This window comes from Papaver somniferum, chromosome 10 (genome assembly GCF_003573695.1).
Source record: "Papaver somniferum cultivar HN1 chromosome 10, ASM357369v1, whole genome shotgun sequence".
Taxonomy (NCBI): domain Eukaryota; kingdom Viridiplantae; phylum Streptophyta; class Magnoliopsida; order Ranunculales; family Papaveraceae; genus Papaver; species Papaver somniferum.
This window is the reverse complement of record NC_039367.1, coordinates 110,044,829-110,059,721: the sequence shown is the minus strand read 5'-3', so window position 1 is coordinate 110,059,721 and position 14,893 is coordinate 110,044,829.

The window sequence follows — 14,893 nt, the reverse complement described above, 5'->3', positions numbered from 1 at the left end:
GTCACCCGTGCTACGCACGGGTCTATTCTTGTTTATTAAATATTGGATCAATCCTAAAATTATTTCATTAAACATAAAAAATATTATTAAAAGAATAATAAAAACTACATAATCCCATGCAAACAAATAATACGTTTCAATAAATCGATAACGAACCAATGCAATAGAGAAATAAAAATTTAAATCAAGGAAGTGTAACATAACATTTTCAAAACCTATAATACTTATTTCAGCTTCATTAATTAATTAAAAGTCACGTCGTTTGATTCTTTTTTCCAAATTTTGGATATATTTTAAATCTCTGGATTTTTTTCCTTTTATCTTTTTTATGTGTACTCTTTCGTCTTTTAGTCCGCTCAATTATTATAGCCTTTACTTAATCAGCAGAAGCGCCATCGAGATTGCGATACATCATAATTTAAAAAGAATGCGAAATTGGGGGATAAAAAAAAACAATTGGGGGATATAAGAAAAGGACAAAAACTGGATCCAGATATCAATTCGGGGTCACCCCTTATCTAAGTATTTTACGTATTACCTAATCTACCCTCACTAATCAGGATTAGTGATTAATAATAATTAGTAAAATTATAAGATTTTTGATAAATGATTAGTGTGTGTTTTATTTGAATTTGGGTGAGTGAGGTGAGAGTAGAAGGAGGGAAAAATATTTTTGAGTGGAAATTTTTTTGTGAAAATGGAAGATGATTTTGAGGAGAGAATTGCAGCTGCTGAATCTTTAGCTCAACTACAACAAGGAGCTAACGACAACAACTCTCAATTGCAACTCTTTGTTGAGCCAACACCCTTGAATGATGATTTTGACGAGTATGGAGAGTTTTTCGAAGAAGCTACACAAGAAAGTAAACTTGCACAACATGCAAGCATCCCCAATACACAGGTAAAGTTGCTAGGAGGTTGAAAAATCGATTTTTTTTTCTTTAAACCCGTCATTTTTTTCAACTGTAAAACCTAAGTGCCGGCATAGAAATGGTATGAATATCATGCCGACAGACTCAATACCGGCATGGTGTTCATACTACGGCCATGCCTGTAGAGCGATATCCTCCATTTTGAATATTGATCCGACATAGTATTCTACCAAAAAACTATGCCGGTACGTAGTTAATTTTTTTACCTACCAAGGAATATACTACTGAATATTCAACCGGCATGGTTTCATTGATAGGTTTTTATGCCGGAACTGCATGAAAAACATATAGGAAACATTTCCATCTAAAACCAAACACCGGCATGGGAAATTAATAAACATCAACGTCGGAACTCTGTACCGGCGTGGTACCATCAATATCGAGAATGCCGTCAGCGCAACCGGCGTTGTTAAGTTTCAATTTTACAATGCCGGTACCTACCAAAAAACATACAGGAATAAATGTTTTCCAAAGCTAAATAACGGCATTACATATCAATTTTTTTTAATGTCGGAAGAGTGTACCGGCTTGGGACAATAAATTACGAGAATGCCGGCACCTTGGCTTCCGCCGTTGCTGTCTAATGAATCTTTTATGCCGGAATATGTTTCAAATTTGGTCTTCAGTTTTGGTTAAGTTCGACAATGCCGGAACATTGGTCGAGCATGCCGGTACGGGTTTCCGGCATAGTGTTTTAATTTCGTTTGGAACTAATTTTTATTCGATTTTTAGGTGGTGACATATTTTTTTCCAACAAATGCAGAGCCGCTTCATCGGGATACGTCGGAATACTATAAAATACCTCCGGTATGTGACCAAAGAATACTATTGACCTAGTATCTTGAACTTCACTAATGGATTGCTAGTAATAAACCTTCTAATGAACGTGAAATTGATCTTATGTAGGGAATAATAGATCGAAATGAAGCAATCGCTTGGGCTAAAGAGACGGCTCTTAAGAACATGTGTGTGTTGATGAGGAATACCGAAGGTTCAAAGAGGCGTTTTGAGATGGCTTGCGAGAGAACTGGGAAATACAAGAAGAAGAATAGCCACAAGAGAAAGGATTATGTATATCCAAAGAAGACTAATAAGGTATACAAGACTCGTACGAGGAAGAATAATTGCCCATTTAAGCTTGTATTCCGTTTAAATGACATGAATAATTGGGATTGTGAGGTTTTATGTGGATGTCATAACCACCGGGATCCGAAAGATTTTGTTGGTTACTCCCTAGTTGCGAAGCTAAAACCTCATGAGTTAGAGGATATAAAGAGATTGACCAAAGCACTTATCAAACCGAGACAAATTCTCAGAGGATTCAAGGAAAAGGATGCGTCTAACGTGTCTTATTTATGTACAATTTATAGCGCACAAGCAACTATTAGAAGGGTGGAATGGGAAGGGAGGTCCGTTATGTAAGAATTTGAGAAGATAGCTTGGGATTACAACTACACACGTATCATTAAAAAAGGGCCGGACGAGAAGCCCCTTCAAATATTCATTTCGCATCCTTTGCTTTCACAATTGGCAAATACATGTTGTGGTGTTCTTTGATGGATTGTACCTATAAGACAAACAAGTACAATATGTCGTTGTTCAACATCGTGGGGAAACCTTGGACAAGGTAACATTCACATTGGCTTGGTGTTTAATGGAAAACGAGAGGGACTATAATTATCATTGGGCATTACGACAATTTAAATTATTCTCCCGGGAAAATCAACTTCTGAGGGTCATCGTAACCGATCAAGATGACGCATTAATGAAAGCAATATCCGACGTCTTCCTGGACGCACAAAATTTCCTATGTACATATCATATACTTCAAAATATCATAAAAACTTGCCATACCTTGTTTGAACCCACTAAGGCGGATATTAAGAAGAGAATGATTGTTCAACTAGAGGAAGATGTTTGAAAGAACAAACTATCCCCCGAGAAGAAGAAGATGAGAGAGGCAAGATTAAGGAGCGAGTGTAAAAAGAACATGCGGAAAATCATAAAAAGTGGTTGGAATTTCTAAGAGATTGGGACAAAGTTTATTGGTCTCTTACCGAGGTTATGTATGAAAAGAGATTGGAGAAGTTTATTGCCGATTGGAATGAAGTTTATCCGACTGCCGTCTGGTATTGTCGGACTCAATGGTTGGATAAGTTAAAGAAAAAATTTGTGCGTGCATGGACAAACCGGTATAGACACTTCAAGAATGAATCAACTAGTGCAGCGGAGTCCGCTCATGGGAGATTTAAAGATCTCATCCAGTCCGGTCAAGGCAATGTGGTTACGATCACCAAGGCAATGGAGCAATACTTTAAGGCTGATATCAATAGGATCAAGGAGGCTTTTTAGAGAAGCTCAATGGAAAATATGACTCAATTTCTTCGTTATGGTAAGTTGCTCCAAGGAATAGAATTCAACGTCTCTCATTGGGCAATAAAACATATGATGAGACAAATGGAATATGAGAAAAATTACGGAAAACCGGGTGATGTGTGTATTTGTCCCGACATGTCTTCATTGGGGCTTCCGTGTCGTCATATGCTTGTGAAGTATGAAGAAGTGATACCTATTGAGGTTATTGATCCATTTTGGAAGAAACTATCTTTCGACCCTCCCCCTTTGGGAGATCCCGGGCAATATCCATGGGATGCGAATGAAGCAAAGGAATTCTTCGAAGCTTACTCACGTGGCACATCGGTAAGCCGACAAGTCTTGTTGAGCCAACTAAGGCTAATTACTCGTCCATGGATCACACAAAGCGAAGATCCAAGAAAGGGAGATCCAATAGGTAGACCACAAACTAAAACGTCAAGGAGAAAACAAAGGGTAGAATTGAAAGAAATGACTCAACGTGAAGAAGAACGCGCGGCAACTAAGAAACGAGATCTAACCGCATGTGAGATTTCGGAACAAAGGTTCGTGGAAGTGCAGGTTCCAAACAAAAGAGGTAGGCCGAGGAAGGAACCGCTATCAAGTCAACAACAAACGAAGGATTCCGTATCTACACCAAAATCCAACTCATCGGAGGTTCCAATGAAGAGGGGTAGGCCGCCAAAGGTATCAACATCAAGTTACAAAGAACAACAAGGTGAGCGTTCCGAATCCATACCCATAGTCGATGTAGCGGAGGTTTCAAGGAAAAGGAGTAGGACTCCAAAGGTATCAACATCAAGTGACATAGAACAACAAGGTGAGCATTCCGAAGCCATACCCATATTCGATCTAGCGGAGGTTCCAAGGAAAAGGGGTAGACCTCCAAAGGTATCAACATCAAGTGACATAGAACAACAAGGTGAGCATTCCGAAGCCATACCCATAGACGATCTAGCGAAGGTTCCAAGTGTAGATGGTGGATTTTCGAAAAGGGCCAAAATCGTAGACCCATGATTATACGAACCTCTGATCCAGCAATCAGACGTGAGTATTGAGACACGGGTCTCTCATCGAATTCTCAACGGAGAGTACTTTCTCTCATAGTTCATGTAGATATGTAGTCTCACGACTGGACAATGGCATATCTCATGAATACTGAACACTTTCAGCGATTATTTCTATATAGTATCACGAGATTGACGGCTCCTAGACAGCTTTCTCTGCTAGTATAGAGCGATAACGTCTTCAGGAACAAACAACGAGTTTACCCTGACTATATAAAGGATATGACTTACCGACAAGCTCATATCGGGATAACTAATGCTCCTAGACAGCTTTCTCTGCTAGTATAGAGCCACAAAGTTAATTATTCCTAATTACGATTTATTTTGTCGTGACATTCACTACTGAATTCCCAGAATAATCTATTATTGCTCCTATTCCATGGTCGAATCCACGACTGGTCCCATGGAATGGCAATAACAATTGCTCCTATTCCATGGTCAAATCCACGACTGGTCCCATGGAATGGCAATAAACAATTATTCTGATTCTATGATCGAATCCACGGCTTGATCTCATAGAATAGCAGTAACTATATTATCTCATACTCTGATTTCATGATCGAATCCACAACTGGTCTCATAAATGGTAATAGATAAATCTTAATTACTCCGATTCTATGGTCGAATCTACGATCCCATGGAATGGTAATGCTCACTTTATTATTCTGAATTCGTAGTCGAATCCTCAGCTGATCCTATGAATTAATAATAAACATCTTATTACTCAGTTTTGTGAATTATTCTCCACTGAATTCCAAAATTAGTAACAAATAATCAACAACCGGGCGTCTGAGCTACCTCTAAGTAAGCCTCGATTCAAATGGTGAAGATGTATTCAACGACGATACACTAACAGTTACCACACGAACGAGTATTACAAATTACAACGAAACGATGAACCTATGCAAAATAGGGAAGAAAATAATAAATAATTAAAAATATTGACCAGGGTGCTGGGAGAACGGACACACGACCGACCGACCGTGTCGTGGTCAGTTCCACGCCAGTTTTATATTTTTGATACATTTTTATTATTTTCCGTGATTTGATGAAAATTCTCTCATCTGATCAAATTTCCTTCGTCTCGAGGAAACTCCTCGGTTTCATGGTACTTCCATAAATCCATAAAAAATAATATAAAATTAAGGAAAGGAGTGTGGGGCGTGACCATTGGCCAACCGGCCATGCCTTGGTCCCAGCCGGCCCCACACCTCATGGTTCTTTATTATTTTATTATTATTATTATTTCTCTAATTTCATGAAAAACTCCTTGATTTCATGGTATTTTTTGCACAAATCATCATATAATAATAAAATAAAATAAAACTATGAAAACTTGTGGGACCGGACCACTAGCCAGCCGGCCATGCCCTAGCCGGTACCACACGCCCTTTGCTTTATTATTTTATTATTATTTATCTTATTTTTCCTTGAATTCATCAAATTCCTTGATTTTATGGTATTTCTCCCAAATTAGGAAAAATTCCCTCAAATCATCAAAAATACCTAAAAAATATTAAAAAATTATGAAAACTCGTGGGACCGGGCCATAGCCGTCCGGCCATGCCTCCATGGTCCCACACGCCCGTGTTTTTATTATTTTAATATTTTGCTTCCATGAACTCATGAAAACTCCTTTAATTCATGGAAACTCCCTAAATTCATCAAATTTCTCAAAAGTCATGAATTTTTCATAAAATCATCAAAATATTATAAAATTAAGGAAAAGGAACCACGGGACCATGGTCACGACCGGCCGACCATGCCTTGACCACGGCGGTCCCACGCCTCCTCATTCCTTATTTTATAATTATTTTTCATCATCTCATGGTGTTTTCCTCAGTTTCGTCGAAACCCTAATTTTGGCATATTTTCTCGAATGGATGCTCAATTGCACGCCAGAAAATATCAAAATTCTCAAGACTGAGACGTGGACGCCTTGGGGACACGAGCACGCTATCTTGACCGACCAAGATTGTCTCTTTGGCTCACGGAAGCCGGTCCCGTCAATTTTCACAGTTTTGACCTAATTTGCACAATTGCTCGTATTAGGTCCAAAACTCTTCCAAACACTTTGGATTTTCATGAAGTGATCGTCAGGCGGTCACGTGACAACCCAGGTCCGGTTTCATGACTCCATGGTCGGTCCCTCCCCTCGTCATAATTAATTAGGTTTTCTCGCCTAAGGCTCAGATGAACATTTTGAAAAAATGATTAAGCCAGCATTTAATCATTCTTCCACCAACAAATCGTCAACTCTTCAGGAGTTATTCTTATTTGCTCACGAGAGCATATGGACACTACATGGTTGATCCACGGTCCCATGTAGTCGGTCCCTCCTTCGTCCCATGGTTGAAATTCTGACGAACCATGAATTGATCATCAATTGATCAAATTAGGGTTTCTGAATCCAAGGATCATCATTCCAGATTCCAACCTTAATAATTTTGCGACGACCTCATGGTCATTAATTTTATTAATTATGCTCGGTTCAACGACCAGTATTTTAATTAATATTTTTGGTACGCTGCCAATAATCCATCAGATGAGTAACACATGCTCAGACGATCAAATATTCAACAATTCATCACATGAGCAACATTTGCTTAGATGATAAATATTTGCTCAAACCTAGGGATATTGGTTCAAAAATCAATATTCAACGATCCATCGAATGAGCAATACTTGCTCACTTCATCGTTAGAACTATACCTCTTTCTCATGACATGTTCAACTCATGAGTTTCAGAACATCATGTTCAACTCAACAACTACATGGACTCTTCGTCCCATCAAACCACGAAATCATAAATTGACTAACAAACCACGAGACGTCAATCGTGTCACTTGGGGGATATCACTTAGGGTTTTGGTCTGGCGGTCTACGGCACGTGTGTTCAAACACACGATGGAATGTGAGAAAGTCGTGCAATCAGTTGAAGGAATTCACGAGGTAGTGGGTGGAAAATCGACCAAGTCTCCACACGTTGAGCAACTGGTTTCAAACACGATCTCCACTTCCCCACTCCTTGATTCCATCAACTGTCACACTTCATGGAATCATGGTGTCTACAATTCCAGCAATATAAATAAGTCTCTGAATCATGATTGAATCATCACATCATCAGTATCATCAATCTCACGTCAAACTGACAACACGAGATCATCAACTCATCAATTGAGAAACTACTCTCAATTGAGCAATGTCAATCACTCAGAGCTTATCGTATTCAGAATTCACACAACCACAATCTTTGATTACCATTGATTCCACACATTTCTCAGCTTCCCTCCTACAGATCAACCCATCCTCTCTTGTGACCGAATTTACTCTGGAACGGTCATTGTCTTGATTTAGGCCGGAGTACTACAGATTGATCTCTCGAATCTAAAGCACCCCCTTTGCAGCGGTGCATCTGTGTGAGGTTTAACATTTCGCTCGGTTCGAGGAGTCTCCTCTGTACGTTCGTCTCCTCAATTCTTTAAAAACCAGCAAATCATTTTTCCCCATCTACACCAAGGAAAAGGGGTAGACCTCCAAAGGTATCAACATCAAGTGACATAGAACAACAAGGTGACGAGGCAAAGGTGGTGACAAACCCAAGTGATAGCAAAGTTGATGTAGTTTTAGTTCCAAGGCGAAGGGGTGGGCCTAAGAAGTATGGACTCCCATCACATATCGAAGACAGTGCAAGTGTAGAGATTGCATAGGATGGTTTGGATATAATCAAGTTAGAAAAGGGTAATATGAAGATGTATAAGGATCCCAGAACAGGTAGGACAATTAGAAGTTATCATACCAAGATACAGTCTTACATAGATCAACTTCCTGAGGTTATTCGCGAGTATATTGTATATACGGATGATGTCGATGGATTAAAGAGCCTACGACTTCATTTTATGAGGTGAAAGGTGTTGTGATAAGGTCCTTTGCTCCAAAAAGGAAACTTTATTATATACAATTTATAAAGAAACGATCAAAGATGGAAATTGTGGCTATCATGCTGTGACAGAACAATTAGGAATCTTTGACACGGCGGTTAGTAGAGGTATGACACCATGTCGATATGCTAGAACGAGGATGGCCGAAAAACTAGTGAACAAGAGGAGCTTTTATGAGCAATTGCTCGGTGTAGGCGAGGGGTTTGATGATATGCATGCCCAAGTATTAGGGCCCGAGCAAGAGATGAACTTTCTTCCATCTCAATATTGGATGAGAATACCGCTTTGTGGGCATCTAGTGGCGGATACATTTAGATGTATTTTTCATTATATTACCCCCACCGTAGAAGTAACATTTACCCCAAAGTATCAAAAATGCGAAGGATCCCTTAAGAAGAGAAGAGTTGTTTTGGCGTTCGTGAACGGTAATCGTTTCGTTATTCCAAAACTCAAGGACAATTGTCCATTGCCACCTGTTTGTAGGATGGTAAAAAACAAGGATCTAGATCCCAATATATGGAAGGGATGGATGGCATTGTATAAGGAGAATCACCAATTTTGGGATGCGTTGGCCTTATCAAAAAAACCTCTTCAAGAGGAGGAGATTCAAGTTAATATGTATGGAAGCGATGATGAGTAATTTCGATATATGTGGTTCACTAATACGCAACCTTTTGTTTTTTAGAAGTTTGAATCGTAAATACCGACATAGTTGTGTTTTATAATTATGACACCGGAACCATGGTGCCGGCGTAGATTATTGTTTTGAAATCATGCCGGAAATAAAGAAAAAACATCCAAAGAAATCAGTAAATTCGCCGGCATAGAAGTTAACATAATAACAGTGTCGGTTTTCTGTGAAAAACATATTTTCCAAGGAGATTGCAGACCACCGGCACAGTATCCAAACACATTTGAATATCGAAACTCTTTCATTTAGGAAACCGGAATTGATTTTACTCTTTTCGAGCATGCCGGTACTGGAGAAAACTTAGAAATTTATGTGATCTTGCCACATTCAAACTCTGTCAAAGAGGTAATTTGACACAAGTTTATCAACATAAGAAATATAATAACAATACTAGATTGTATACAAGAACAAACTCCAAAGTTATGTGGTTCCAAACCGAAAACAAATCAAACATAAACCAAGTTAAGAAAAGAGTTTAGCAAAACACACAAACAAACACATTGTTCAAGACTCACAAACAAACATAAACCAACACTAGATTGTTCAAACCAAACTAATACTATAGAAGAAACACACGATCACTCGATTCTTGGCTTCTTGTGTACCCTCTTCTTCCTTTCTCCCCACAAGTCTTTTGCCTCTGGATCTTCAATTTTGTCTATCTTTTGCTCGACGTTCTCTATTTCTTTCTGGGTCAGCACCTCTCCTTTCTTGTTCTTTTTCTTAAAGAACTTTGACAAATTTCCAATCCGCCGACGCTGTTAAGGAAATTTTAAACATGTACTTAGTATGTAAAATTGTATAAGTTCATAGATATAGATTAAAAGAATAGTAATGAACAAGACGTACGTACCAACAACGTAACGAGCTGTAGAAGTGCGGGTACAGTTTTCGGAGTTGTGGAGGGACGTGTTGGTGGTGGAGGAACATCTACGATATCCGAGCGTACAACATAAGGATGCGAGAACTTCCGATGGCCTCTTAAGAAGGTTGGTTCACTCTCATAACCGTTCTCATCCAATTCCCAATCAGCCCTATCCTACACAAGTCCTTGTTCTTCCCTTTCACTCCAATGTGCAAGAATAGGTTTAGGGTCGTAAACTATGAAAGTATGGTTCTCATTTGATTGGCATTGAGGAAAGTCATGAGAGAATTTCTGATAAGATGTATCCGTGAGATCTTTCTGCTTATACCCAAGTTGGCCCATTACACAGCGAGGGTTGTGCATAACAAATCCTTTTGGATGAAATAACGGTCCGTCGTAAAATGAAACATTGTCACGCGTTTGCAAGTAAACTCCTCTGGCATTCCTATATGGGTCAAACACATCATCTTGGAAAGCCACCGAGTCCAAAGCCAATCTCATTGCACATAATTGTTTCTTGTTATTGGGCCTCGGGGTATTGTTGAAGAAGTATTTCTGACCTAGAGGCCTATTCTGTTGATATTCAGTGAAAGCACTCAATCCTTTATACCGTATGAACAATTTTGGGAAGTGTTCATAAGCCCACACCTATGCCAATGAAATGTATAAGAAAATAAATAATTGGAAACTAACAAACTTAATGAAAACGATCACCAAATAAGTAGTTTAGTATACCTGAATTACAGTGAAATTCCCATTAAATTGACGGGCGTTCTCCTTAGAAGCTCGACGCATTTCTGCCAAAAAATGTGCCAAGAAAGCAGTGCCCCATGAATACTCATGAACCTTTTCCAACGGATCCAAGTATTGTAGGTTGTTCATATGCACCCTGTTACCATTAACGTCAGGGAATATAGCGGTTCCCAAGATGAAAAACATATAAGCAGCGACAGTTTTCTGAACTTGTTCGGCATTCAGTTCCTTGTTCTTCGTATTCCCAAACAATTCAATGAGTTTGACGAATGTGATAGTCTTTGTATGGGAACGGTTTGTCTTGTACATATTTGCCAAAGTGGTTTCCTTGTCCCATCCAAACAACTTTTTAGTCAGCTCATAGATCTTGTCCCATCCTAGGTCCTTAGACTCATCTCCTACCTTAACGGCTTTCCAAAGAACCTTAAGAATTATTATCCTTTGGACATCTTCAGGGATAATGGTCATCTCTCCAAAAGGAAAATGCATGGTATCAGTTTCACCAAAAAAACTCTCCAAAAAATAGTTCGTCGTGACGGTATCAGTGCCCACATAATTTTTTATCGCGGGATACAACCCAGATGCTTTGACTACTGCTTTAACAGCGTCACACTCAAGCTTCAAAGCCATACATCCGATTGTTGATGGCGGCTAACACGGAAGGCTTTCTTGTGGTCCTATAAAAACACACCAAACTTAATTAAATTCACTCGATCACAGATAAAGAATATAATAAGAAGATGCAAACATCTTACATAAGTTTGATAGATCCAACGAGCCCAAGAGTGTTTGTAAGCAAATAAGAGTTGCGGGTTTATCGGTTTACCCCAATATTTGCCGTCATCGCGGTCTGGAATCATGTCATATTTATCAGAAAGGTGGGATGGGGGTGGCTTTTCATTATCCTTAGGGGCTTCAACTCCGACACCAGTTTGTCCTAAGCCACCTGCTTGTGAGGATGAGCCACCTGCTCGTTCCGATACAGGTAATTGTTCCCACTCATCATCATCATCATCATCATCATTGTTGGTTGAGTTGCTTATAGGTTGATACCGAATTGTGACCTTAGCAGTAGCCGGATCAGGACGGCTACGTCGAGAAGACTTACGTTTTGCTTCTGCAACAACTTTGCCTTTTCCTTTGTTCTTTTGTTCTGCTGTAGACCTATGTTCCAATATGTAAACTGAGTTAAATAATCACAGCTGGCATATATATTGGACATAACATCAATGCCGGGAAATGAGCCGGTATTGTAAATAATTAAAAATACATGCCGGTTGTCTTGAATTTTAGACACAAAATTAATAATTTTTGGTAAAGAAAACCGGCATAGTAAGTTCACATATAGACACTGCCGGAACACCCGGCATTGTAAGATAGATACTGTGTATGCCGGAACTATGTAATTTTAGTACAGAGTTTTTAACAAAAGAGGCTAACGAAAACGACATAGTATTGATCAAATATACAACGCCGGCAACTACAACCGACATGGTATTCAATTAAATATTCATGCCGGCAGGCTCATGCAATAAAATAGGGATTCAAGACACATAATCTGGCATGATTTTCAAATTGAATTCTACCGCGAATCAAACATGTAATTGAACTTCAAATTTCGATTTCAAAATTTACTTCTAGTGTAGTAGAAAGACTAAACAACCAAGTTTCACTTTGGATAAACCCTAAAAATATTTCAATTCAACATATACATCACTTACCGGAGCAATTGTGTTATTCTCGCCTCACTAACAGACTCTTCAGGCTCAGGCATTTCTTGCGGTTTTGATTTCGATTAATCAGCAGATTCTTCAGTATTGGTTATGGGTTTTTCACGAGGTTTGCGACGACCCATTGTCTTTGGTATAGAAGATGAAACAAAAAGGGAGAGCGAATACAAAGGGAGATTGAATAATTTCCTTTCTATAACCGTCACTTAAATAGAATGAAGGAGTTTGTAACCGACGCATAAACTGGTATTAAGGATTTTATAACCGTCAAATAAGTGGGATAAAATAGTTTGTAACTGTCAAATTAGTGGAATGAAGGAGTTTGTAACTGCCACATAACTTGTGTTTGTAACAGTCAGGATGCCGGCATGGAAAGATGGCACAATTTAATGCCGGCATTCTGACAATAAGTTTCAATTGTAACCATAAAACCGGCATAGTAAGCTGATCAAAGTTTAACGCCGATTCATTATTAACGCTTCTCCAAAAGGTTTAAGCAAGGAAACTGACCCAAATTGGGCTTCATATTAATACTAAGGAAATAAACTAAAAAACATTAAACATAAACAACGTTACACATAAACATTAAACACATAAAATGAAAGATCTCAAGCTAATTGCAACTAACATCATTTCTTGGTACGAGATTCAACAAACAACGCATCTTCGAAATGCCTAAAAGACTCTTTTCTCCATTTGGTATATGCGGCCTGAGCTTGATACCTATTATCTCGGTATGTTGCGAGAAACTCGTTGTATTTGCGACACAATTTTATGAGGGCAATTGTCCGATTCGCTACAAACTCATCCCCGTAATACATTTGCGTTTCTTGCACTTACCGTCATATAACCTCGACATATAAGGACCATCCGCAACAAGACCTCAAAAAAGTTTTGAAAGGCGGTGGTCTTCCGGAAAATCCAAAACTATGAATTAATTCTTAATCCATACGGTTTCTTCATCAACATCCGCTTCTATGTTCGCTTGTTTTAAACGTTCAATTATCTCTTTAGTTTCTTTGCGATATTTTTCTTGTATTGCTTCCTCTTATTCTACTCTTTTCCTTCTAAGTATCTCTTCTTCCATTGTGGCAAGTGACTTGGTGGTTTGCTCCTTCCTTTTAAGTTTTTCTAGTATCATGGGAATTGAGTTGGTGGTGGATGATGATTGATTCCCTATCGGACTGGACTTTTTTTTAATATAAAAATTCTCTGAAATCGGTAGTTCGTGATTTCTTTGCCATGAGAGAAATGTGTTGGAGCTCACCTTTTTTTTGAGGTATCAACTGCAATAGGTGTATCCATTCCATTAAATAGATGAAGACACAACGGCTCTTTTCCACTTTATCATTCCGGCATTGTCAGTATCTTAGATCCCACGCCGGAAATGGTCTTTACTGGTTTATGGTTCAAAAAAAAAGCCGTTATGCATTGAATGCTCTATTTCGGCAGTGCACGATAGATTTTCGACAATGCCGGAACCAACTGTCGGCACACTAATGTATGTAACTAAAAATCCGGAACATTGTTTATTGTACTCAGAATTTTGACACTGAATTCCGGCATACAATAATATAGAGTATATATAAGATCTACGCCGGTACCAGATACCGGCATGGAATTATGTAAACATAGAATTCCGGAAATGTAATTTATTTCAAATGTAATCCTTGTCGACGAAAAAACGAATGCACTTAGCATGTGCATCAAGCCTTTGAACCCCTAGGCGACCCTAGTGGACGAGTTTTAGTCTCGTGAGGGTTTACATAGAGATCTACCCACAAAACCTACACTAAAATTTCTAAAGCCATCAATCTTCGTCCGAGGACGATACACTCTCCATCATATTAGGGGCATACTCCGGGATTTTGGATTCCATGAATTGGTAGCTTGCATCGAATGCGAATGCTTCCCCCTTTTCCTCCAAGTAGCGCGCTTTGACGACTTCATGCTACAAAAACATAACACAAACTTACTTGGTTAGTGGTGTTTAGTAGGAAGATCAAACAACATGTATCACGTAAAATAAACCACAACAATACTTACAAATTGGTCAATGGACAAGTTAAAGTGGGGATCATTGAAAATTGGTTTTTGGGTGTCTAAATAAGCAAGTATCGCACTTTCAGTGACTTGGTGCCTATCATGAATCTGTTGAACACTTCTTCTATCCGGATTCCCAAACTCTTGCATATATTTGTTGCATACCTGACCCCAAAAGGTTATGGAATCCACTCTTATGGAGGACTGCCTCCTAGCTCGAGTTTCCGCGTACTAAGCTTTGGTGATCGCCAAATCTTCATTTGAATCAAAGGATGCCATTGCTTTGTATGTTGAGGTATTGGGAGAGTTAGAAATATTATATAATGATATCATCTTTGGAGAGTATATGGAACCAGGTGTGTGTTGTTTTGTAGGGAAAGCAAGTGTATTTATAGGATGGTGCCCAAATATGGCCGTTATTGTACTCAATCAATGAAGTTGTACTTGCAAAAATTTGAGTTTTGATTTTGCCGGCATAGTAGTAAGGATAAACGAACC